Consider the following 27,143-nt stretch of genomic DNA (forward strand, 5'->3'; position numbering starts at 1 on the left):
AAAATGTTTTTTGTTACTTCAAAGTTTGTTACTTTTTGGTTTTGCGTAAGTCTCGTTCATTGACTTGATACTTTTGTTCTTTGTGCACATATAAAAGATAAGTGAAAAGCTTCATTTTAATGACCTTCAGGCAGGAGTCCTGGCATCTCAATCCACAGTGATTCACACAAATGCACCTTCTGGCTAGGACCTCACCATATTGCTCTAGGGAAAGCAAATACTACTTGGAGAGAGAGAGAGACCTTGATTGTTGTTCCTGTACGCCGCTCATATCCTGACCCGCAGGCTGACCCCGACCGAGTCGTCTCATTGCTTTGTGCATTTGTGCAGATGATTAACAAATGAACTCAGCCTCACCCCGTTATTAACCAGGGAGGTGGAGAGCGAACATAATTCCATGATTCATCATCTTCTCTTGGTTTTAAATCTATCTTTTCTCACAGCTTTGCTTATCAGTTTGGTCGTCAGAGCTTTTTTTTTTCCTATCACCTGTTCTATTTAAGGCATATTGAATGTAGAGTGTGTTATGATCCAGCCGGTTTGGGCTTGTTTCCTTGCTGGTATAGATTATATGTATATGACTAGGGACCGTTTTTATAAAATGTTAACTTTTAGAAACGTAAAAATTAGGAAATTGACCAACTATCGATTCATTTCACATTTCATGTAGGCTATATCTTATACGGTAGGTTTATTGCTGGTAGATTATTACAGTAGATGATGATGATGATGATTATTATATTATTATTATTATTATTTATTATTATTTTGGCTTATATTATTAAAAGAATAGTTCTACCCAAAAATGAAATTTTGCTTAAATGTATCCTCCTCAGGCCATCCAGATGATATTGGGTGCTGTTAGAATGAGATTCCTAACCGTTGATTAAAAACATCGCAATAATTCACAAGTAAACCACATGACCCTGTTCCATCAATTAACGTCTTTGTGAAGTGAAAAGCTTGGGTTAACTTTTTCTTGAGCAAAGATGGACTGTTGTTGAAAAATAACTATTGAAAACCAGCTTGTTCTATAACTTTACAACCTAAAAAAAAAAATAGAGAGAGACTTGTATAAGATATAAAATGTTTTTTATCATGTAATCTATTTAGTGTTAATGCCCAAACGCATGTGTTGAACCTGCCAGGACATTGGTAACGGTGTCTACATGCAGAGCAAAATCTGATTAATAGTCAAAAGTCTAGGTATGCCTATTTATTTTTTTTAGCTTAAACTTTGTTCTTGTTTTTTTGCTAATGGTTTAGCATATCTTTATTTATGGATACAATTGCATGAGATAAATTTTTTAACAGCATTTTGTGGTGGTTTAGGAATGCTAGTGATCATTGGTTCTGTGTAGAAAAACAGAAATCTGTTGCTTGTGTAAATAACAGTTACTGTGTTATCAACAATTTTGTGTTAATTTAATAGATATTTCATGTTTAAAAGTGGCATTTTTGATGCTGTAGGTCAAGAAGGTAAAGTTTTTCTTTCTAAATGATCATTTAAACTGAAATGTTTCTGGTAGTTATTTTTGAGCAGCTCTAGTTTGGCAGTGTCTCTGATGATCATTAACCCAACACTACAAGCTCTGAGAGGAGTCTTTCATAGCTGGTGGTTAAACTACAACTTTTTGGGCTGTTGTGATCACCTTGATGGGTTTTATTTTTCTTCTCTATGTAGGTGGATTAATGTTTTTACCAGGCTATTGCGTTGTTTTCATCCCAGCACTTCAAATTAGCACACTATTGGACTGTTCTGGATGTCTAAGAGGCAGTGTTGCAATTCCAAGAGTGGATGTGAGATGATTGCCATCAAACTCACCTGATGTTACTCTGTCAATACTGCTTTCACCAGGATAGGAGAACTACAATGCTGAGCTTGCAGTAGTTTGGTTTGTAGATAAATTTGACATCCAGGTGGCTAATGGATTCCATTGTTAGAGATGTTATTCCAAATGGAATTTGCTTTTAGTCATTGTTTAAGGGAAAGATCTGCTGAAAACTGCTTTCTCTGTGACTATGTGCAGATTTTCATCTTCTTATCTTCCTCTCCCCCCTCTATTTTTCTCAACTTTTCTAAATTTTTGTCAGTAGTGAGTGCCTGTTGCTTGCACATTCGTAGCATTACATCATCTAAGGAGCTGTGTGAGATCATACTGTGGTCAAATCTGTAAAAGACAAAGTTCAATCCCAGTAAACCAATGAACAGTCAACTAGATCAGTACTGGAGAAAATGTGTGCTGTTTGGAAAGGCAACCAACCATTTTAGGGTATCTTTCACACTTTTTGGTTTGACATCAGGGTTTGGTTCATTTGAAGGCTATTTGGAAAACAGGCATCTGTTGTATGGTTCATGTGGTCTGCATTTGACATAACAATCCGGCCTAATTTGTGATAGAGAACCGCTTTTAATCTGGTAATCTCATTGACGCCCATGTTTGAACAGGACTGTGCTCTTCTCCCCTCAGAAGCACTTGTGGACACCGATAAAACGTGCCCAGCTGGGCTCGTGGTGGTCTCAGGTGTTCTTGTCTCATGGGTGTCTTCTTCTGCCGGCATTGCTCCACTAATTAAAGCCATCAGGGCTCAGAGGATGTTCACACTGACAAGGAAAATTACAGTCACTACAAACTCTTGCTGCGTCCGCATGAAAACTCGGGCATTAATGTCAGCCTGTGAACACGAGCTGCTGGTGGGGAGGAGGATTATTATTTATCATTTATTTATTTAGACAAGACAAGGCTTTTAAAAAAAAGACCGACTGGCACTTTACATTTATAAGGATGACAGGCACAGCTTCAGAAGGTCCAAACTGGTCTCTCGACTTCAAATGTTTTATTTATTTTTCTCTTTTACATAGTTGGGATTGGTCGTCATAGTCGACTATTCATAGACTCTTCTGGCTGATTGATTAGGTTGACTAGTTCATACTTAAGTTTGAAATTTAGACTATAATGTTTTTGAAAGAACTATCTTATGCATGCTCGGCAAGGATGCATCTATTAATATTAAGAAGATTTTGATTTGACTTTGCATAGTAAAATGTACTTGCTAAAGTTAAATTCCTCTCCTTCAAAGCAGTGCAGCTATAGATGTTCATATTCAGAGAGGCATCTTTGGCTGTTGCAGCAGGTCTCATGCTGTTTTTGCACATCTCTGTTAAACGAACAGAATGCAAGTAGATCGAAGGCTTATTATAGATGCTTTTTGTAACAGTAGGCGCTCAGCATGAGCCTGGATTTAAAGAGTTTAGCTTTGGCTTCATGGGTTTGCTTAATGGTTATTCCAGCTGGAGATTTGAAAATACTGAGTTTAACATAGTTTCTGCTAGCTCTTAAGTCACCCATTTTCACAAAGCGATCCCTCAATCTCAGGACTTTAAAATGCCCACCTGCCATTGCCAATAACCTCAGTGAGATGGGCGGCCTGTGCTGTACTGTAAATCAACTAATGCTTGACACTTCTTTAGTCATGGGGATTGTTCCTCTTGTTCGCTCTGGCCCACTTTAAGCCCTTTTCTATCAAACTGAGCTGGTGCCCGTTGGATCTGTTGAGTCTCAAGAAGTGGTATGTGGTCCTACTGACACGAGAGCCGAATGGCAAAACTGCTGGATCATGATCTTTTGTGTGAATGTGTTATTATTTCTAATTTGAAACATGCAAAGAAATTGAACTGAGCACCTTTAATTAAGAGCCATGTATGGTTTGTAATGTTACAATGTTGTCCAGTGTTCTTTGAACCACAAGTATCTTCTTTTATGTTCTGTAAAGAAAGTAAGTCACATGTGTTTGGAAGGACATGCCTGTGAGTTCTGGACCCTTTAAGAGTAACATGCGGGACCGGTCCAGTCGTGACTGGTCCAGTCGTGCTTTTAGGTCACACTGGTTCAGCTGGGGTTGCTTAATCTGGAGTATGAGCTCTCTCCCACAATTACTTGCTACTGTAGAGAAGAAATGCCCTATTATGGTGTTTGCTCTCTGATTTTCTACCTGAAGCAGGCATGACTGGTTTGCTTTCTCTGACCACGTGTGGTGAGTTTGGGTCTTTTTCTTTGAATATTTTGTGTTGGAAATGTTTGATCTCTTTAGCTTGGAGATTTAGGTTATTTTGACTGTGAAATATTTTATTGCATTTCTCAGTGCAAACCTCACCAGGAAAGGTTACGAATAAGCCGCTTGCTTAAAGTGACAATTTTCCGCAACGATACAAGGAAGTGGGCAGTAAGAGAGCACATTGAATTCTCAGAAGAGGCGTATCTGTTGTATTTGTTACCATTGCTCAAGTGGTGTCAAATCGCATGGATTTGTCCGTCACAATGCAGCGAAACTAGAGAGTTTGCCAACATGATCTCACGGTCACACTCCAAGACGTCAGAATAAAGAGCCAAGAAGTGATGTAGTGTACCGAAATAATTTGTTTGTTATCAAAGTCTTTTCCATTGTGCAAATTAACCCTCCTAAATTCCAGAGGGTTTGTCTCACGTTTTCTCGGGGGGCTGAATCATCCTCGCTGTCTCTGCATGGTTTCATCAGGTTTCGTCAGGTCCTGGTTGGCGCATTCCTCAGAGGTCCTTTCTCAGCCTGGTACGAGGAGGGGATGAGCTCTGCTACTCATCCTGAGAGGAGACACAGACATTACTTCAACTTGAGAGAAGAAGAAAAAACTTTGCTTCTATGTATTTGTTTCTCAGTCAAATCTCTGCCAGGGAGAAGAGTCACAAATATGTTTATTTAAGCTCAAATGAGGCACTTAAACATCTCATGACAAATCATCAAGGGTTAATGATAAGTACCAGTGTTGAGGTAAAAGAATGTGTTCCACTGGTTCCTAAAACCAGTTTTGTTGGTAGCAGAAACTGCTTCGAAACACTAGATGTTTTCTGGAATGACAAATGTCATGCATTTCAGGTTTTTGATGTTGTAATTGGATGCCGTGATCAAGAGATTGAATCTGTGCATGCAGAATTCAGATGAAAGCTCAGCAGATTTCTATTGAATTAGACACAACACTTCCCACCTGTTGCATTTGTATTTTTTCATTGTTAAAAATGGCGATAGAGCAGCCAGTAGAGCTGTGACGGTGGCAGATTTTTACCACTGCGGTGGTAATGGCCTATCTACACTAACTACACTAACTGCATACCTTGGTGGTCATTTGAGTTACTGTTGCCTTTATATAATCTCTAACCAGTCTGCCCATTTCTCCTCTGTCACCAACGAGGCATTTTGTTCACACAACTGCAGCTCACTGGATATTTTCTCTTTTTCTGACCATTCTTTGTAAACCCTAGAGATGGTTGTGCGTGAAAAAGAGATCAGCAGTTTTTGAAATACTCCGACCAGCACGTCTGGCACCAACAACCATTCCATGTTCAAAGTCACTTAAATCCCCTTTCATTCCCATTCTGATGTTCTGTTTGAACTTCTGCAAGCCATCTTCACCACATCTAGATGCCTAAATGCATTGAGTTGCAGCCATGTGATGTAGTGTTTAGCAATTTGTGTTATCAAGCAATTGAACAGGTGTACCTAATCGTTTTTTTTTAAGCAAATCGTAATAAAATGGTACAAATTTATTATTTTTCTGATTTAATAATACTTTCATTTCCTTTACGTGTTGCTCCCTCAGTTCTGTTTAATGCAATTTAACAAATGTAAGTATCTTTAGATTTTCCCTGTAGTGCAGAAAATGTGAAATTGTTACAGATATAGTGTAGGTTTAGAAATGAGCTTGAAATGCCAACAGCTGCAGCAGCAGTGATCCTATTTGACTTCTCAGATGCTTTGGTTCATTGACTGCTAATTCTTCAGCAGTACTAAACAGAAGTCTCTTGATTCTACACAAAAACAAAAAAAATTAAAGCTGCAAGCAGCGATGAACGGGCCCTCGCACCCGGGCTCACCGCCATCGTGTGGCTTTAGTAAAAAGGTGAACGTTGAGAAATATGCATTTAAACTCATAAACATAAGTGCAATATATCAAAGTTTATTCCATATGTGTGCCAATCTTCCTGTTGCCAGCAGGTGGCGCTATCTTTATAATGGAATATTGGCCTTCATTGTGTTAAGGGCAGGAGTCTTATCGAACATGTGAAGTTTGGGGAAGATCGAACAAATTATGCCTGAGTTCCAACAACTTCTCTTACTGTGGCGAGACATCAAAATTTGTCATGGCGCCATGGACACGCCCTTTAAAAAAAACTCAAGATCTCCACAAGTTAACATTGCACAGGCCTTTAGATTAGACTGACTACAAAAAATACTTTAATCTCAAAAAAATTATAGGAGTAGTTTGTCGTAGCCTAAAACATGTCACTTCCTGTTGCCAGCAGGTGGCGCTATGACTATAACTGAAAATGGGCATGTAGATCTGTTAAGGGCAGAAGTCTTATCTAAGATGTGAAGTTTGGGGCAGATTGGACATTGTATGTCTGAGTTACAGCAACTTCCTTTTTCATGGCGAAACATCGAAATTTGTCAGGCCACCATGGACACGCCCTTTAACGAAACCTCAAGATCTTCACAATTTAACATCTCAAAGGCCTTAAGATTTAACTGACCAAGTTTGGTGTTGATCTGAATACATCTCTAGGAGGAGTTTGTTAAAGTACAACCCCTGAAAATGGCAAAAACAACGCCAATTTTGCAGAGAAAATTCTAAATAACTGACTTCCTGTTGGGATTCGGATTTCGTACCAAGAGACTTTTTCGTAGATATTGGTGTGTTACATGTGTGTACCGATTTTTGTACATGTACATGAAACATAGCACGAGACGCACTCCGTTGAAAGTGAATACGCACTCCGTTGAAAGTGTATAGTTGGTGCTATCGAGCCATTTTGCCACACCCGATGGAATATTGGCCTTCAGATCTGTTCAGGCCAGGACCCTTATCACACATGTGAAGTTTGATCAAGATCGGACATTTTATGCGTAAGTTATAACATCTTTTATTCCCATGGCGAGACATCGAACTTCGTCACGGCGCCATGGACACGCCTTTTAACAAAAACTCAAGTTCTTCACAACTAAACATCACACAGGTCTTTAGATTAGGCTGACCACAAAAAAGACATTGATGTCATAAAATTTCTAGAAATAGTCTGTCACAGTGTAAAATATGTCACTTCCTGTTGCCAATAGGTGGCGCTATGACTATAACTGAATATGGGCATGTAGATCTGTTCAGGTCAAGAGTCTTATCCAACATGTGAAGTTTGGGGCAGATTGGACATTGTATGTCTGAGTTACAGCAACTTCCTTTTTCATGGCGAAACATCGAAATTTGTCAGGCCGCCATGGACCCGCCCTTTAACGAAACCTCAAGTCCTTCACAATTTATTATCGCAAAGGGCTTTAGATTACACTGACCAAGTTTGGTGTTGATCTGAATAAATCTCTAGGAGGAGTTCGTTAAAGTACAACCCCTGAAAATGGCAAAAACAACACCAATTTTGAAGGGAAAATTCAAAATAACCGACTTCCTGTTGGGATCCGGATTTCGTACCAAGAGACTTTTTTGTAGGTATTGGAGTGTTACATGTGTGTACCAATTTTTGTACATGTACGTGAAACATAGCTCGAGGCGCACTCCGTTGAAAGTGTATAGGTGGCGCTATAGAGCCATTCTGCCACACCCGGTGGAATATTGGCCTGCAGATCTGTTCAGGCCAGGACTCTTATCACACATGTGAAGTTTGGGGAAGATCGGACATTTTATGCCTGAGTTATAACATCTTTTATTCCCATGGCGAGACATCGAACTTCGTCGCGGCGCCATGAACAAGCCTTTTAACGAAAACTCAAGATCTTCACAACTGAACATCGCACAGGCCTTTAGATTAGACTGACCACAAAAAAGACATTGATGTCATAAAATTTCTAGGAGTAGTTCGTCGCAGCGTAAAATATGTCACTTCCTGTTGCCAATAGGTGGCGCTATGACTATAACTGAATATGGGCATGTCAATCTGTTCAGGTTCGGAGTCTCATCAAACATGTGAAGTTTGGGGCAGATTGGACATTGTATGTGTGAGTTATAGCAACTTCATTTTTCATGGCGAATCATCGAAATTCGCCAGGCCGCCACGGACACGCCCTTCAACGAAAACTCAAGATCTTCGCAATTTAACATCGCAAAGGCCTTTAGATTAGGCATACCAAATTTGGTGTTGATTTGAAGAACTCTCTAGGAGGAGTTCGTTAAAATACAACACATGGAAATGACCAAAATTACACAAAATATGCTCATAATATTAAAAATAACCGACTTCCTGTTGGGTTTAGAATTTCGCTCCAAGAGTCTTTTTTGTAGGTATTGGTGTGTTACATATGTGTGCCAATTTTCGTGCATGTACGTGAAACATAGCTGGAAGGCTGTTGATTTTCTTGGTATAGGTGGCGCTGTCGAGCCATTTTGCCACACCCTCTTCTGAATCCTATATCAGACGAAAATTTTCACCAGGTTTGACGCGTGTGCAAAGTTTCATGACTTTTTGAGCATGTTAAAGCCCTCAAAAATGCGATTCATTCGGGAGAAGAAGAAGAAGAAGAATAATAATAATAAAAAACAAAGCAGATACAAGAGGGTCCTCGCACCTCGGTGCTCGGGCCCTAATAATAAAATAAAAAATTGTTACCACAGCAGTTGTCTGTTGCTGTTTGTCACACCTCTGATCAACTTTTCCAGAGGTTCTTGCTCCTCAAATCTGAGCCCTTACGCACCGTATAGAGACTATTGCATATTTCATGCAATATAGTTTCTATTGTCGCAGAAGCTTTATGATGTATTATCATGGTTTGTCAGTTTTATTTCCCAAACACTTTGATTGAGGTTAATGAAATAGTTCTCCTGCTGCCTTGTACTGTACCAACACGTGACACTTTGGCATATTTGAGAGCCAGGTTTCTCTCTTGCTCGATGTGGTTTTCTTTTTTTAATTCCCTCCTTCATCTTTAATCTGGAATAGAAACAATGGCTACCAATTATCTAGTTAAATATGCGGTTATCCAGATGACATGAAGCTGGTCTTGGGAGCGTTTTAGGAAACGGTCAGGAGACTGAATAACTTCGCCTAGCTGTTAGGCTAAGTGTTTCCAGGTGTTCCTGGTGAAAGATCCAAACTCTTGATGGGATAAAGGAGAAAGTGTTGCTGCTTGAATTGTGAAGTGTCTGCAGAAGAAATCTAATGTCCGACCCTCTGTGCTGACACTTCCTCTCATTTAAACCAAGTGCAATCTAGTCCTTCAAATCAGATTCATTTTAATTAGGTGGAAAAATGTAATGTTACTCATTAAGGAAGACCCAGAGAGTATTTTTTATATGCATGACAGCATGTGCGAGTGAGAGAGAAGTGCTTCAGCGGAGGAGACATACACAGTCAAGCTTTCTCTTTCATATCAATGCACAGAAGAGTCCTTATTTCTTCTTTTTGCTACATCAGTGAATCATTACTGTCAGCGGAGGAAACGGACGTTCCCGCTGAGTCACGGTTACCTGGAAGTCCTTGTCTCTTGTCTTTTTTTTTTTTTTCTTCGCAGCCAACTGGAAGATGGTTTTGACATACCTTTAATAATGCACAAAGTGGCGAGTGAATATTAACTCTCTCGAATCGTGTCTCTGGCTCAGTTCGGCCTAGCTGAGAGTAGGCCGCAGGGCCTGTTTGTTGGCAAGATGTAGAACGCTGAAGCTTGATGCATTATTCAGTGGCTTTGCTGCTTGTCTCTGCTTATCAGGTGACAGCTGCCAGACTAACAGGTAAATATATCCAATAACAGGCATGATATAGTGCTGCAGCCTGGAGGAAAGGAAAAGCAAAAGAATTTTGGTCGCTGGAACAAAATGTGAGACTCATTTCTGAACCTGGATTGGGTGGAAAGCTGTAATAGATGCTCTGCATGATTGATTAACTATTAAACAACTGCTAATGTAGAGCCCGAGTATTTCAGTTTGATCTGATTTCTTAACATTCCCATTATCTTTCCTCACTATTGCAGCCACTGAGGGCATATGGATTTATTATTCTCGGTCTTCCCGACCTTGAGCATCCTGTCGATACTTTGCACAAATGATCTCTGTTCAGTCGTACCCTTTTTGTAAGATGGATGAACTTTTGCAGGATGCTTGAATATCTTTGTGTGGCCTTCCTCTTCCCGTTACAGGAAAAACAGTCTCTGATAGTGTTGACTTGTGGTAGCTTTTTATGTGAATTTGCTGCTTTTTAAAGTGAAGACATAAGTCTTATGGTACAGTACACTGTTGTATAATTTCTTGAATTTGGTGCACCAGCCAAACTGTTCTTCCTTTTCAAAGGAAATCTGCACTTGAAAATGTCTGTTCTGCAAGCTTTGTGGATCCATCCATTGCAGGTGCAGGGTTCACATGGTCACATAAACCAGGGTTTTTTGAAATGCCAGGGAATTCCTAAATGTCCTGGAAAAAAGTGATTGAATTCCTATAATGAATATTATTTTTTCCCCTCTTGAAAATATTTCTTCTGCAAGATATTGCTTTTGGGTTGAGTGAAACTCCCATTCTGTGGTGATGTGGTGGATCATTCCTTGGAATCGGTTTGAATTAATTATTTTCAGTGAATCTGTCTGTGAATCATTTAGAATGAAGTAATAATTTTTTTTTATCCTCCAGTAATTACAAACTGCTGGAAAGCTGATGGAAAAGTCAGAGGAATGTCATTGGGCAGAAGTTGCAGTAATGCTCAAGTGAAGTCCCATCAAGTTAAATAGTAATTTTTTTTTTTTTTTTTTTTGGGTAGCGGTGGTAAACAAACCCAGGAAACAAGTCACGAGTCCATTTCAGGGGGGCAAGAACTGTATGACATTTGTCGTTGTGACACCACTGGCTATTATTCTTCCTGTCTCAAACAGGAAAAGAACAACAAGAGACTGGTAGACCAGCTGAACCACAATCCCTTGTCAGTCTGCCTGGTGGAAACCACCCGGGTCCACATTATATGAATGAAATGCTCTTGGCTTATAAAGTAGTATCCAGTGAGTCGAAGTACTAATGCTACAACACAAGCGTTAGGGAGGAAGAAATGGATATGTTGTGTGGAAGATGTTTTTGTGGGTTTGGTTTCAGGTATAGACTCACATTGTGTCTGAACAAAAAGCTATATACAGGATTTGTTCATTTTATTATTATTATTTTTTATTTTTTTTTACATTTAATTTAATTTGTCCGGTTGATATTGCATTTATCTTTGTCAATATTTGTGCATATTTCTTTTTCTTTAATAATTTAATAACCTTTAATAAGTTGAAGCATTTTAAACTATTGATTTTAGTGTATTTTTAGGAAAAATAAGTGTATATTTTAATATCAGGACTTTTAAAGACATCTTGATTGTTATTGAAGTTTTTCATACAATCCAAACAACCGCTAAGTTATCGTCAATTGAATTTTGTCCAAACTATGAAACACCTGGAAATTTTGGAGAACTTTAAAAAAGACTTTGCTCACATTTTAGAAATGTACACTATCTGATAGTTTCCCTCAGACAAAGTCTCAGTTTTGTCTTGATTAACACATGCTTGCTGTCTGCTCCCTCACTTGTCTTGGTTGTTCAGCTGTAGTTTGACTTGAGTGAAAAATGCCAGTAGGATCTTCTCTCTCATATCATTAATCCAATCTTGTTTGTAAGTGCTGGATCGTAGTGGCCTGGTTTTATCCGTCCTTCATGATTACAGTTCTGTTGTTTGCCTGTGAGCAGACATTGACAGAGGGACTAATGTGCCCACTGATGTGTTGGTATTTAACCCAGAGGTCAGCTGGCCCGGCTTCAAACTGATGCGGATGCTAATGCACGACTACCGTGGAATTCCAGGCCATAGTGTGTCCTTAAGGAAGAAATGGCTCTGGTTCGGCGCTCTGACAGATGTGGGACCACATCGACCCCAAAACACAATGTCCACCAATGGGTTACCAGAAATGCTTTCTTCATGTACCACCACTTGTGGTTCAACATGTCAGAAATGATGAATGAGCTGAGATAACGCTGCACAAAAACTGACGGTCATGCTGTTTGTTGTCATTGGACTTTTTAGCAGGAATACAATGAAGGTTCTCCGCAATGGGACGTTTATCTGTGCGTTCGATGCTTTGAAGACACCACGGGATGTTTGCTCTGGCTTACAGTCTGGATGAGTCAACCGTAGTTGCCAGAAGTCCAAGTCACTATGCATATATATATATATATATATATATATATATATATATTTTTTTTTTTTTACAGTAGAAATGGACTGATTTCACAGAAAATTGCTAGTTTTATGATTGCACTGATGCAATTTTTTTAAAAGATTTTATTTTTGCCATTTTTTTTATCCAACCCTAATGCCTAGTCACCCTTTTTTTTTTTGTCTTAAAGTGTACTCCTGCCTTAAATTGAATGCTGCTGTGAAGGCCTCATCATGACTGATCAGATATTAGCTTTGGTTTCTCCATAGTGGTATTTGAGCTTTAACTTTGGGTGTTGTCCTTTTACCTCATGCCTGCTTAGTTAAAACTCTCCACGGAGAGGAAATTGTGGTTTGCACTGGGTGATTAAAAGGTCAAGAGCGGGTTTCCTCCTAAGTTGTTTTCCTTCAGCACACCTGTCCATTTGCAGCACAGCATTCCATGGTTTTGATGGAAGCCAAGGAGGCCTTCAGTGCTGTAACTTTATCCCGAAGCACCTGGAAACCATAACAGAAGGATTTTTTTCAAGGAGATTAATTTCCGGATATTTGCATTCTGCTCAATGTTGTTCTCGGAGACATCCTGATTACATGCGGACACTCACTCTCGGCAGGCCAAGGAGGGTCAGAGCCCAATCTTCCTTTACTGTTGAAGTACATGTAGAAGTGAGGGATGGTCATCAGACGCATGTGTTCCCCAGAGGCCCAGAGTGTGCTGATGATAGCGGACACTCCTTCCCTTCCCTATTCCTGCCTGTGTGATGATGGAGAGGCCCCGAGGGACCAGCCCTTCCTCCTCCACCCTCCGCCCTGCGCTCTGATGGATGGGCCCAGGAGACTGATGCTCAGCTTTTACACTTGTCCTGTCTGGGATGACTTGCCTGGATCCGCACAGATGCGCTGTGCTGTAGCTGTTTTCCATATAACTGCAAGAAAGCTGGAAAGTATCTTATAACAAAAGATTGAGATATTTCAGTTTGCTGTACTTGTACAAGAACCATACAGAGAATGAGAGCATTCACAGATCTAGCTTAATACAGCCCCTTTCACACTGAGATTCAGGATAATTCACTGGTAATGTGTCCCGGCAATTGTTGGTTCATTCACACTGCCAGTGATTTCCCGGAATCTGTGTGTGTGCGCGTCACACACCATGCCCTTAAGGTCCCGTAATGATACGTAACATCAAGATGTGACGTGTAATGTACGAGTCGAAAACGTCAGGCATGTTATTTTTTGTGTTTTATACTTCAATGATAAAATAGCATTATGTAATTATATAATTTATTATATAACATTACTAATTATATAATTTATTACATATGTTATATAACACAATATATGTAAATGTAAATATCTAAGAACTTTTATTTCATTTTAGATAAAACACTGTTGAATTTGAATATGTGGTATTTATTGTTGTCAGCCATAGCATTAAAATAATACTTATCTTATTGTATTAGGCAGAGTTTTAATATTGGTGCATCCCGACTGTGCTCACTGGGGTCTGGAACAGAACTGTAGACTGTTTCGAATGCAGATGCTGATGAAGAGCTGACATGAGCTGCTATGGCTGATTAAGGGTATTCATAACGCCCTGCAAACATACAGTGAGGGCTGGCTCTTGAATTTGCATACCACTGTTTTCTCAAGTTCCTGTTCTGACATGCACATTCCATAATCCACTGAGGTATTCAGGTTTTATCAGTTCCTATGGAGACAGAGAATTTAGACACATATGGAAACAAGCTTGAAATTTGTGTGTGTGTGTGTGGAGAGGCCTTTGTTTTATAATCTCACAAATAGTTTTTATTTCTGTTGCCTTCCCTTCCTGCTGTTCCATCAAAAATACTGGCTTCAAATGTTTGTGGATTTTTAGTTTACAGCTAGATCCCTAATCAGCTAGTTGAGTTGTAACCTATTGTGACCTGCTTAACCCGATTTAGCTGTGAAAAGATGCTTTTGGGAGATCTTGATTGCTGTATTAAGGGTTTGAAAGTCACTTCAAGCTACTTTTTACATCCAAAATGGGACAAATGAGAGAGAAGATCCTATTGTCAGTCTGTATGCATTGCTGTTGTGCTCGTCTCATGCTTGCAGAATCCTCTCAAAACCGGAAATAAGAAAACCAAAGAGAAGCCAAATTCATGGATTCACTCATCAGACCCATAGGGTGGTGCCTGGACCTGCAGGATGTGGCCATTCTGTGAACTTTCATCCATGTTTCCTGTGCTCTTTGTGTAGTCACACATGAGAAATGAGCTTGGCGTCGTTCTCACCTCTCAGTCATGACTCTGTGCCCCTCGTTGAATTCAAGCAATGAGCTTGGGCACAAGATCAGGGCTGCTCTCTAGTATCCCAGCATGCAGCAGGTCTTTTGTTTTTCTCCCCATGCCATTTATCCTGCGTGACTGTGCTTACCAGCACATAGCTGAAAGTGGGAATAGCTCTGCGGATAGGCTTGACTGACTTACTCTGAGATGCGCGGCCCACATTCCTTTCGGTACATCAGTGTCCTTTAAGTTTCTCATTACCTTGCACTCTTCATTTCTGTGGTTAAGCGCGACCCTTGACAAGCCACTCCCGAACTGTGGACTGCGAGTATTGGAAAAGGAATGTGTAAGAGTTAGATTTACAACTATTCCTCCCTCTCTTGCTCTCTGCATCTTGTTTCCCGCCCCTCTCTCTTTCTTTGCCTCTCTTTTGGGACTGACCGAAACCACTCTCTATCTCGTTGAAGATTCTGGGAGGAGTTGACTCACGTAGGGGGGCTTTGGCTCGAAAGCAACAAGTGTTCTGCATGAAAGAGGCTCATTGTCCCCGTCCGTGGAGAGAAACCATCAGCACTCAGCCCATCACACTGGAACGACTGTAAGCCTACCAGACAGGCTCCAAATCACCCCACTGATAACAGCTGCTGGGTCCCCGCTGTAATCGAGGGCCCCCGCGCACCAACTAATGGTGGTCGCTGTCCTCATGGGCGTATGTATTGAATGTCCTCCGTTGACGCTGGGTTTTGTTGAACGTTTAAGCTGGGGATGTTTATTTTAACCGGTTAACCGACCGTTAAGAATTTTGACCGATTAATACAATCAGTTAAACGATTTAAAAAGTCATTTATTTATTTTCAGTAATTTATCAAAATATAGGCATATACATTTTTTTTTTTTTTACGTTGCGTAGCCAATTAATAAGTCACATTTTATTTAATTCAGAAATAGCCCTAATTCCGACGCAAAATCTTTACAAACATTATAAACACTGTAAACACAGCTATGCTATTTTAGTTCCCCTCCACAACAAATCATTTAAATTAAAAGTAGCCTATTTAAAAAAGAACAAGAATAGAAAATAGTCTATAAGAAGTTATAGCAACATAAACGACAAGCCAAAACGAATTAATTTAAACTGAAACCAACATTGGGTCTCATTCGACACAAAATCAAATGTTTCCGTATTCGCGATTGTATTTGAATGCCAAATTATTGTTTATTATAGCCTAGGCCTACTTCACTTGCATTCCAATATCCACGTAAAACTAAACGTTTTGGATAACATCATGGTGGTACGGTGATAACACTTAACAGCACAGATTTTATTACATATTTAAACTGAGCAGTGTGTTGGTGTTTTTTTTTTCATATGTTTGACGGACTGTGTTTTATTATGATAATGAACAGGCTGCATTGTCAAAGCAGCAAAGCTTAACTTTGTGTGCGCATGTGGCATTTTATCACTGGGAAACAAATGTTAGTATTTTTAACGGGTCACAGACACTTATCCTTTATAATTAATTAAATTCTAATTTAAAATCTTGTCGGTTAACGAGCATCGGTTGTCGGTTTGGAAAAATAATCGCAATGAACATCCCTAGTTTAAGCTGAGAGAGCATGTTTTGTCATCAAAGTCAAGCAAGCTGATGTGTTTGATTCTTGCTCTGCAGAAAATGCAGTTGATGTTTCACTGAAAGGACTTGATAAGTGAAATGAATTTTAAATGGATGGGTGGAAAGAGAGCCTGGACCTGTCATTTTGGGGTTGAACTATTTTTGCTTTTAGAATGCTTGTGGACAAGATTTCAGGAGATGTTTGCATGGTCTGTCAAACTGACTGAGTTTTGGATGGGACTGTCTGATTAAAGTGCCACTAGAATTGCTAGTAGTGAAGCAATATTGAAAATATTTGGACAAAAAATAAATAGTGACATTTTAATTGTCGCTTCTCTGATTGGCATGTTTTGACTTAAGTCAACAAAACGTCTTCTAAACATATACTGTTACAGTTACCTTAGTAAATCCATTCGATGCAGATAAACTTGCTAGTAAGCAAAAAAAAAAGAAAAATAGGAATACTCTAAAAGGAAGTATTTTGCTAAATATATGCACTGTATTACAAAATCTTTATATTTTTCTAAACCTTTTTTTCACACATCATGTGTTTGACTCAATCTTTAAAAAAAAAATGTTTTCCTACAGCCACCATTTAAATATTATAACAAGAATTAAATTAGTGTTTAATTACATAATTACATTTTTAAAAATAAAAACTTCATTAATTTAGTTTCACTCATTTACAGCTCAGTTTGTATTTGAGTGTTGATCTATTAAACACATTTGATTATTTCATTATTCATTATTTTTGGTTTCTGTTTTTTGTTAAATGAAAACTGTATTTTCCTTTTTAGTGTTTTAATAAACTAATTTCTGTCCATCACTTTTCGGGGTTGTACTTTGGTGTTTTTCATTGGAAACTGATGAATTTGTTCTTTTGCTTGAAACAAAATTTCAATAGAAATGTCAAGTTGATTTAGAAGTAGAGCAAATATGACGAGCTTTCTTTAGATGAAGGATAATGAAGACCAGTGTTTTTTTTTCTCTTTGAAAAAATGTGCACTGACTCAACATGCACAGTGATTCGTCTTGATTTTTGCAGTCATGTCTACCCAAGACATTTCTGTGTCAGAATCTGTCTTTTTATAATACATGCTGTGCACATGCTCACATTTTTAACGGCCATACTGTTTTACTAATAATTGGTATAAATGATTTAATTTTAAGATTACATAATGCACAATTAACTAACTATCCGTACAGTCAGCAATATAATATTGTATGCTCCTCTGCTCTGGTGTGTTCATATTTCTGTGTTAATGTCTGTGGGTTTGTGTCCACATCCTGCTGAATGGAGTTAATGCTGTGCAAGCACTGTGTATTGAACACGAAGGCATGAGGCCATTATAGGATTCCTGTCACTGGGGGGAGGGATGCCCTCTTTCCAAAAATTGATATCTGGTAGTAATTGTCCACATTTTAAAGATACATCTCTCATCGAGCATTTAAGACCTTACTACATTCACTCTACTGCAACAAAATAAAAAAAATATGCCATCTCTGGATTGTTCCTAAGCGTTTTTCCAGTTTGCCTTTGTTGTACCAGTGGAAGCAATCCTGCCTTCATCTCTGATATTACCAGGAGGAAACCATGGGGGAAGGGCGTGGTCAACCGTGCATTATTAACTCAGTTAGCTTTTTATTCTTGCACGTGTCCCCTAGCTTTTAAACCGAACCGCGAGGAACCCCCGGGCCGTGAGGACCAGACCACGAGGTATGCCTAATCCTGCTACACAAACAAGCTGCTAATCAGATTTAACAGGGCTGTGTTTGGCTCACAGCCACTCCCTTCTCAAACCGCTAAACCTGGATGAGGTGAAGGGGAAAAAATACTGCATCCCGATTGGCTGAACAGGCTTACAGCTCTGAGCTGATTGGCCGAGCAGTGTTTTCACTCTAGTCATGTGGTTGTACTAAATCCTTTGTTTTTAGAAAAAGCTAAACACTCCATCTTGTATTGTGATTGGGTTACGTGCATCTAGAAGATAAGATTTAGGAGTAAAAGTCCTAAACAGTGTGCGTGTGCAAGTCCGTGTTCTTTCAGAGATCAGAGTGACAGATGGAGACCCAGATGTGTAATGCTGTCGCAAGAAAGTGTGACATTGGTCCTTCTAGCAGCTGAGTTTTTAGCCTAGGGTACCACTGATGCAGAAAGCCACACAAAGCAGACATGCACATGCGTGCAGTGTTTAATACACAGAGGAACAGGTGGTCTCTGGTGTGCTGTCATGGGGCTGCTATCGAGTCAGGCTGATTTGATAGATTAAGAGATTTACTTTTTCGGAGATTATCCAAATTAATTGCTTAGTTTGGCTTGACGTTTTCATGTCCTGAGGAAACAAAACTAATTACCACTTAGTTGGACTGACCAGTACACAAAGCATGCTTTATCTTGCTCTGAATTAGATCTCGTCACATGTTTCTGCTCCTGGATATCAAGAGTGAGAATTCTTTAAGGAATTACATCAGGTCCTTTAGGGCTGTCAAAATTATATTCCAATTTAAAATGCATAATTTCAGTTAGGAAAAAAAAAAGCTTTTGCCTTCTCTCCTGATGCCACAAGAGGGTGCATCTAGCACAATATTATGTATGTTTCTTCAAAGCATAATAAAGTAACACTACTATCTTAAAAAATTGCTTAATGTTGAAAATGATTTATAAACCATATATAATTTATAAAGTTGCATAATTAATAAGAAACAAAACAGCATCATGCATGTATGTATAGTTTAATGCAAAGAAATGGCTTTCTGAACATGTTGCTCTCTCGGGCGAGACACGAGTGAAACGATGATAATGTCCCTCTACAAAATGGGATGAGCATGCGTTCTGTGTAAACAGATTGGTTTCGGTTTTGATGTAAACGACACTTTCACCACATTGACTGTTCTCTTTTTCTGCAATATGTTGAATGAACGACGTAGCAGCACCGAATCTAGTGGGTTCAACTGGACAGGCTAACAAAAACATTACATCATCACATCTCATGCGCTACTGATTAGGGTGCCTTACGCACACCTAAAATTCAAATGCAGCGCTTTTGCATTTGAATGTGGATTTTTATTTTAAATTCAACGTATATTCTAAATCTTTTTTTTTTTTTTGCCTAACTTTTTTTTTTTGCCTAACTTTTTTTACTCTAACTTTCTTCTTTTATTAAATGATGATAATAATAATAATAATAATAATAATAATATTAATGGTGGTTGATTATTATTATTATTATTATTATTATTTATAATAATAACAACAATCATTTGTTTTGTACATTGTTCTTATTAGTGATAATTTATGTTAAATTAAATATTCTATTATTATTATAAATTAACACTATTTTCTGATTTGGATGATATTAGCAGAATACTGTCCAATACTACAGAAGTACTAAACATGAATACTTTCTATTTGTATTATAAATTCTTATTAAATGTTCTAATTTTTTTTTTTAAGTGATTGTCATGTTATGTTGTATTTATTATTATAATTTCCTAAGCATTTTTTTTTTTTTTTTGCGTGTACATTTGTGTAAAATAAGTAAAGAAGCCACAAACTTGTCCAAACTTAAAGCATTTGTTTGGATGGATAAACACAAGAGTGAGACTCTAAGTCTGGAAGACTGGTCATGTGACTGGTGTGTAGAAGCGTGTAAGGAGGCACATTCCAGCGTCAGGATTAGTCTTCCCGCCTGAACGGCCCAATCAGCAGGAGTCTGCTCCGCTAGCCTGTTTATGAATTCTTTCCGCACTACTGCTGTGAATGAAATTAAGTGCAAAACTGCTGTTATTTTCTTAGAAACCTAAAAATCTGGTATATGCACCTATATATACTTGGATATATAAATGCGTACACACACTGTATAAATAAATATTAATTTAAAATGACACAAACATTATAGATTTTTTTCTACATGCTGAGAATGCATCCTTTCCTTCAATGTTAATTGTCAAAAGTTTTCTAGAGTTGCTCTTCCCGGGACGGTGATATATAAGAGGTGTTTTTTATCAGCAGCTCAGTGCTTTCTGTGAGCGTCCCGTCCGCTGCAGGGGGTTAACAGCATCCTCACCACGAGCTCCCGGCCAGATCTGCCAGCAGGGCAAACCGTGAGGATGCTCAAATATGTTTCTATTCTGGGATGCAAGCAGGCTGTTTATAGCTGGACATGGTCTATTTCCATCAGAAATTCACCGTCCTCCCTGGACCGAGTGGAGAGTCTCGAGTAGCTCAGCGTTTTACATTAAGCTGCTTGGATGTGTAAAGAATTAATGGAGCTTGTAAAGTGTAAGGTTTAAAAAACTGAAGAAAGGTTGATGCTTTTACTGCGTCTTTAATTGAAGCTCTAGACCATTGAACACTTGGTGATTTAAACAAGCAACTTGGCTGCTTTTAGCATCATGACTCATTTACACTGCATCTGAACTACACTGCTTTTTTTCTTGAGTTGTCTTACTGAAATGTCATTTTGTTGTGTATAGGGCTATTAGTATTGATTAGTGTTTATGTCTTAATTAATATTCATATATGGTAGAAAGAGGATCGTTATGGTGCTACAACTGCTGTGTTTGCAGCAGCTCTGTTTTTTTCTGGCAAATGCTGTATGGAGAAATGCTTGCGTTGTACCATGTTAATGTCAGTTACTGATGGGCTTTTATTGCCTGATAGCTAATATTATGGACAATATTATTAATCTATACACTGACTGTTCTGACCTTTTCAGTGTTTCAATTTTTTTTTTTTTCAATCTTGAATATATGCTTTAGGGACATGAAAATATTTTAATCTGTTATAGAAAGACAGAAATTTCATTTTAAATTGGAATGATAAAATAAATCTAGGTTGAATTCTCAGGTGATTTAGCCTGATATGATATTGATGATTAAATTATTAAAAAAATGATTTTGAAAAAAGATGTTCTCATTCCTTATGCACACCAGTGGATAACAGTCTTTCCTATAGTCAGTAGTACTTACTGTATAGTTATTATTATATGCGTGATTTTACATTATCATCATTAATTACGAGTCGATAATTATCTTTGAGTCTGTGGAATATGGAAAGTTCTTCGAGCTGTGTGTAAAGAGGAAGGTTCACTCAGAGTTTAGTGGTAATCGGGACAGTCCCACAGGCTCGGGGCTTTGGAGAATGATAAGCAGTGCTGGTTAAAACCTGAAAGTCACACAAGTCTGTCCACTCTCTGTGACCCGACTTCACATTCCAACTGCCCCAACCTCTCCTGTCTCCCCTCTGTTGCCTCTTACACTCTCTCTGTTCATTTTTAATGGTTGTTCTGAAAGCAGCATCTTTCTGTTTCCTGCTCTCAGCTCTCGGTCACATTCAGAGAACCGAGCAGAGCTGATTCGGTCAGCAGATGTTTTCATCGCCTCGCCGGCAGATCGGTTTATCCTGGCCTCCTCATTTTGTGTTTTTTTAGCCTTTGTATATTTGCCTTTTATGTACTTTGGTTCATGCTTGATTAGTAGTTTAATTTATTTAGAAAATATTTAAAGCGTTTTTTTTTTATGTATTTATTTTAAATATTTTTTAGTACAACTCTGTTTTTATTTAAACAAATTACATTTAGTTAAATATTATTATTATTATTATTATTATTATAATTTTTATCATCAGCAAGCATCAGAGAACAGCGTCCATTAGGCTTTTTAGTCCAAAAGTGCGCATATTTGGAGAAATTCTGATGTCTTTATACGCTTACTTCATATTTCTTTACACAGAATCATAATTTCTATTCATTTTCCACTGATTTCCACGATCTGATGAGCATTGGCAGCTTCTAGCGCTGCCTGCCTGCATTTTCTCTTCCGCGACTGCTGTTGTGACTCAGATGAAGCTCATTGGCTGCTCATGTGTCAATAATATTATGCGCTCTCATTCTGCCCTGTCTCTTTCGATGATGAGCTTCCATATCTCTTCCACATTCTGTTCCATACATAAACCCAGAGAAACAATTCTACACACGAAACATAAAGCTAATTAACACACGATTATGATAGTATGTGGTTTTTATTGTATCGGACTGATTTGGATGTTTGTTCATTTTCTATGCCAGGTTACAGGGTGCACAGATATGAATTTTTGTTCCCTGCCGTACATTATTTTCAGTTTTGGAAATATACAATAAAATTTAGTTTTAGTATGAACATGAACTCTGTGTCTATATAAGTGCTTCCCTAACAGTTTGTTGGCTCTTTCATATTATTCTAAGAAGTTGTAGCTTTCCTGGAATATTTTCCTCTATAAATGTTAAATTTGATTAAATAAAAAAAAAATTTTGGTTTGAGGTTGTCTTGTTTTAAAAAGCACAGTGGTGATTAACCTACTTTCAAACCTGTGATTATAGATCTGTCGCTCAGGGCTGTGGTCCTGTGGCGTTTCTCTTCCTATGATGTCACATGTTTTGCATTTCCACACGCTTACCTCATCCATGGCTCATTGTTTGTCTGACAACTCTGTCACAGACTCGTGAATAAACCCTCACCAAGATCTCTGGAGTAAACTGGTTACTACATCAGCAACACTGAATGAAGCATTGTGTGTGTGTGTGAATCACGTAACACTCAAGCAGAAACAGTGTTTGTAATAGTTTCAGAGATAGAAATGACTAATCGGGAGATGAATGTGGGTGGAGAAGATGTTAATGATAAATTAAACCGAGGAGTCTTTGTCAGTATCACACACTTCTCTCTTTGTTTGACTGGATTAAAATGTAATTGGTTAAACGACAGCCATTTTTGAATGGAGAAACTATTTTTATTTTGTATATTTTATGGGTTAACATAACATATTTTTATATATTTTATATATTGAAATATTTTGTCTACACTGTTTTATTGATTGATACAGAAGCAAATTCACTGTTCATCCTTGCTCGACTCTTCCTGTGACTTGTGTTGCAGAGAAAGATCGCCAACAGTAAAACTGACGTGTATTGAAATGTCTTCCCTTGAAATGTCATCTCTCAGTATTTGAGATGAGATGGGGTGTGAGATGACATTGGGCAGCTCTCTTGCCCTCAGAGACAGAATTACAGGAGTCTCTCTCTCTCTCTCTCTCTCTCTCTCTCTCAGGCTTTAGAGTGTTGTCTACAGAATGATTTGATGCTTGTATTATGTAATATAATTAGATTTCCAACTTCTGCTTTGGTCTGCCCTCATCTGATTTAGGACACCTAACATCATAGCAAAATCAGCTACACACATTTTTTACTCTAACTTCCTCTTTTAAAGTCAATAATTTTGAGCGCAGATATTTTTGGTTTTTAATTTCTGCATCGGAAAATAAAGAAAACGTTTGTCTAAATTGTGTTGGGAATTTGCCCTCTGTCTCGGCGAGCGAGGTGTCCTGCCGACGTGGGGTGAGCGTCGCCCCTCTGGACACACCTGCATTAATGCAGGTCAGAGACCTGTTGAACTCATTGATTCCCCTGGTATCAGCTCCGTCAGAGGTCAAAGAAGCTCACGCAGGAATGTGCTTCCACTGCTTTAACTGCATTTTTAAACCAACTTAATATCACCCGCTGACCTCTCTAGTACTTTACTTGGTTTTAATTATATGAACAAGCAGTATTATATCCCAATTGTAGCATTTAAAAAATTGGAAGTCTTTAAAATCTGGTTATAATGTTAGTCAAGGTTCCTTGCACCAAAATATCATAATTGAGTCTTAGAACTGAACAGTTTTTGCAAATTGAAGATTATTCTGAAGTTAGTGTTACATGACTGCTAAAGTAGCCATAAACCTGAAAATAATAATCTAATATAATATGGATCCCTACTATTATTTCAAAAGAGCAAAAAAAAAGTATTGTTTTTCCATGAAATGGCTCTGGTAGAGCAGAAGTATAGTTAAACTGATTACTCCAGCAGTCAGCCCGAGGCCTGCTCGTGTCTTACAAGTGACTGGTTCTTGTTTCTCTTTATGGAGATTGATTGGCAGGAGGCTGTTTGCACATCGGTGAGCCTGACTGTCAAGAACAGAGCTGGGCTATTAGTATGCTAATTGCACTCGGGCAGAGATGAATGCTGACCTCGCTGTCTGAAGGGTCATTCTTGTATGTAGATGTTGCAGATGGATGCAGGCTGAAGTTGTTGACTCAGTCCTATCTTAACTGTCTGAACTATCGGTTTGCTACATGGAAATGTTTAGTCATACGCAGTGTGGCGAGCAGAATAGCCTGTTTGCATTCTCCACTGTTTTGTTTTGATGACAGCCTTTTTTCTTTATAGCCGGTTGGCAAAGGCAAGCATCACTATTGTTATTGCTTATACACAGGGATTTCAAAAAGACATTTCAGGGTGTATAACATAGTACAAGCATTCCAAAATAGTGTATTTATTCCCGGGGAATGCATAAACTCATAAACTATATCTCAAATGAAGAAGCGTTCATTATAGCATATCAGATGTAAATGTAACAGGTTAGTAACCACTCAAAGATCTTACCAACCACACAGCAATGCATATCACTCAAAAAATTTAGCAAAAAAAGTTTTTTGTTGTCAGCAGACGCTGTTGTTATCTTCCTCTTTCAGGGAAGATAAATGCTTCAGAATGCTTTGTGTGGTGTGAACTGGGAGGTGGCTGCAGTCCCATGTGTTTTTAGTTATTCTGGGTGTGATCGTCAGTTCGGGTCACCACAAGCTTGACCGAAATTCTACACTGACATGTTTTATGCTTTTCCTCCACTTCGAAATAAAGCTATGAGCTCATAAGATCGTCCTTGTCAACTGTCTGATGATTTGCATCAAGGCTCTAATAACCTGTCGTCGCCCCCTGCTGGTAGGATTTTACCATTCTTCAACAACAAAGGCATTTCCGAGCAATTTGAATATTTTTTGGCACTGTGACTGAAAGGATCTTTCAGTGCATAAAGCATGGCGTTTATCAAATGTTCAGTTTCCGTCACTAAAAAAGTGTAATGTGAGAATTCAGCTTAAACCAGTGTTATTGTATTACAATAAAAAATTATTAGTTAAAATAAGTTACCTGTGTTAAAATGAAACAAGTTTTCATTTTAATTTAATGTCATGCAATAATGCACGAAAAGCTAATAAAAACTATATAAAAGAAAATAAAAAAAATCTAAAATAAATGTAATTTTATTTAGTGAAACTTGGTGTAATATAGGTAAATGTTTCGGAAAAAAAATTATAGATTATAGCAAAAAATAAAGATTCCTACAACATAAAACTGTATAACAAATAAAATGTAATGGAAAATAGAATAAAGCAAATTCAAAATACTGATGAAAACTGTTATAGCATCTGAGTGCTACTACAGTAAAACTGACCTAAACCGCACCAAGGGACCCAGCCTCCCTGAATGGATCAGGTATCGTTAATGTTTTTGGAAAGGTTTCAGATTCCACCTCTTATATTTCTCCAGTTGCTCCGCACATGTTTTTCCATGTGTCGAGAGTGGGGACGGTTGACATATTTATGTTCCTCAGCGGACGAGCGTGATGATATCAGCCTGGATGGAAGGTTTGACTCGGCTGCGGAATTCCAGAAATTCAAATGGATAAGAGATGAAAGACTGCATCCTGCCCAATAACTGATTTACTGATCCACGGCACAGTCCAGGGCTTCAGACTGCGCGCTCGTCCCTCTGCACGCATGATGATAAAGCTGGGATGAGTTTTCTTCAGCAGGGTTTAGAGTTCCAAGGTCAAAGGTGGGACGGCGGGGTGCAAACAGTCAGCCGTAGTGATCATATGTCTCCTTTTCATCATCAAACCGTCTTACTGAGCTTCAAAGACATTCTTGTGTGAAGCCAAAGAGTGTGTCCTGTCTTCCTGTGCCTGTGTGCGCTAGATACTTGAACTAGATGAAGTCTAGTACAATCCAGCATGCTAAACTGATAGTTCTGGCTATACAATCTAATTTCTTTGGGATTTATTAAGAAATGTAGTGATTTATTGAACATTTATTTTGTTTAGATTTTTTCGTTTTACCTAGCAATTGCCCATAACTCACTATAATTCACTATAATGGGAGTTGATAATCTGTAACAAAAGGCCTAATAAAACCAAATATTCGAGCTGGCTGAAGTTGGTGCACATGCTAAAGCTGACAGGAAACGGCCCTTTGTGTTTTGAGGAAACACACGGTGACTCTCCTGACACTCATTGTTCTGGTTGCCATGGCATTTGTTTTCTTCTGATGTTTGAAGTCGCACCTCATGCGCACACACATTCACATTTCAGAAATTAGAAGCCAAAAATGATTTCCCTTATCTGTGTTTTGGGTATTTATTATGCCCAGAAATGAGCTTTGTTTCCTTTTGTTTCCCTCCAATACAATGCTCATTGGTGGCTTTTAGACATTAATAAGGCACTCGTTCTCTAAAGCAGCTATTGAAGCAACACCGATTGGGAAAACGTCTATAATAATGCAAAAGCTTGAATTTACCTCTTTGTCCTTATTGAAGGTTCTTGGTTTTATTTTCACCAATTTTTTTATCAGTGCATATTGTTCTAAATATATACAGTAGATTGAACAATTGGAACATTTAAGGAAGGAAAGGTAAAGGAAATTAATTGGTCAAAAGGTGCGAAAACCCCAAATTCTGCCAAATATTCGGTTTCACTCAGACGTGCATCATATTATAGGAACTAGATACATTGCTACTGCTGTTTTAGGTTGTTTATCTCTTTTTTTATTATGTTTTAGGTGCATTGGCTTGTATGGCTTTATTATAATGTAATTATAATTAATTACATTTTAAAATGTTCTGAAGAAAATTTGACTCCGTCTCATATTACTGACAAAATTGTCCGATCACTTAAGTAAAAACATATTTGTGCTGACAGTTTTAATACTTATGGTTAGGGGTTCAGTATTATAATTCGTGCTGCTAAATATATTGAAAGCGGTCTGCGTTGTTTATCATCACGCAAGCAGGCATGTGGTCATGTGTGTCCGGAAACAGCACTGTACAGTATAGAGTGAATGAGTGGTGTATCTCTGGTGTGCCATTACAGCTTTTCAAGAGGAGTATAAAACGCTTTTGATGCTCATTGCTGTGGTATAATCAGACAATA

General features: G+C 38.3%; 1 protein-coding gene across 1 annotated transcript in view; it reads left to right on the forward strand.

Moving 5' to 3' along the window:
- The window catches only part of LOC113037884 (afadin-like), a 129,524-nt gene that overhangs the window by 48,793 nt on the left and 53,588 nt on the right, over window positions 1-27,143 (forward strand).

This window comes from Carassius auratus, chromosome 20 (genome assembly GCF_003368295.1).
Source record: "Carassius auratus strain Wakin chromosome 20, ASM336829v1, whole genome shotgun sequence".
Lineage (NCBI taxonomy): Eukaryota > Metazoa > Chordata > Actinopteri > Cypriniformes > Cyprinidae > Carassius > Carassius auratus.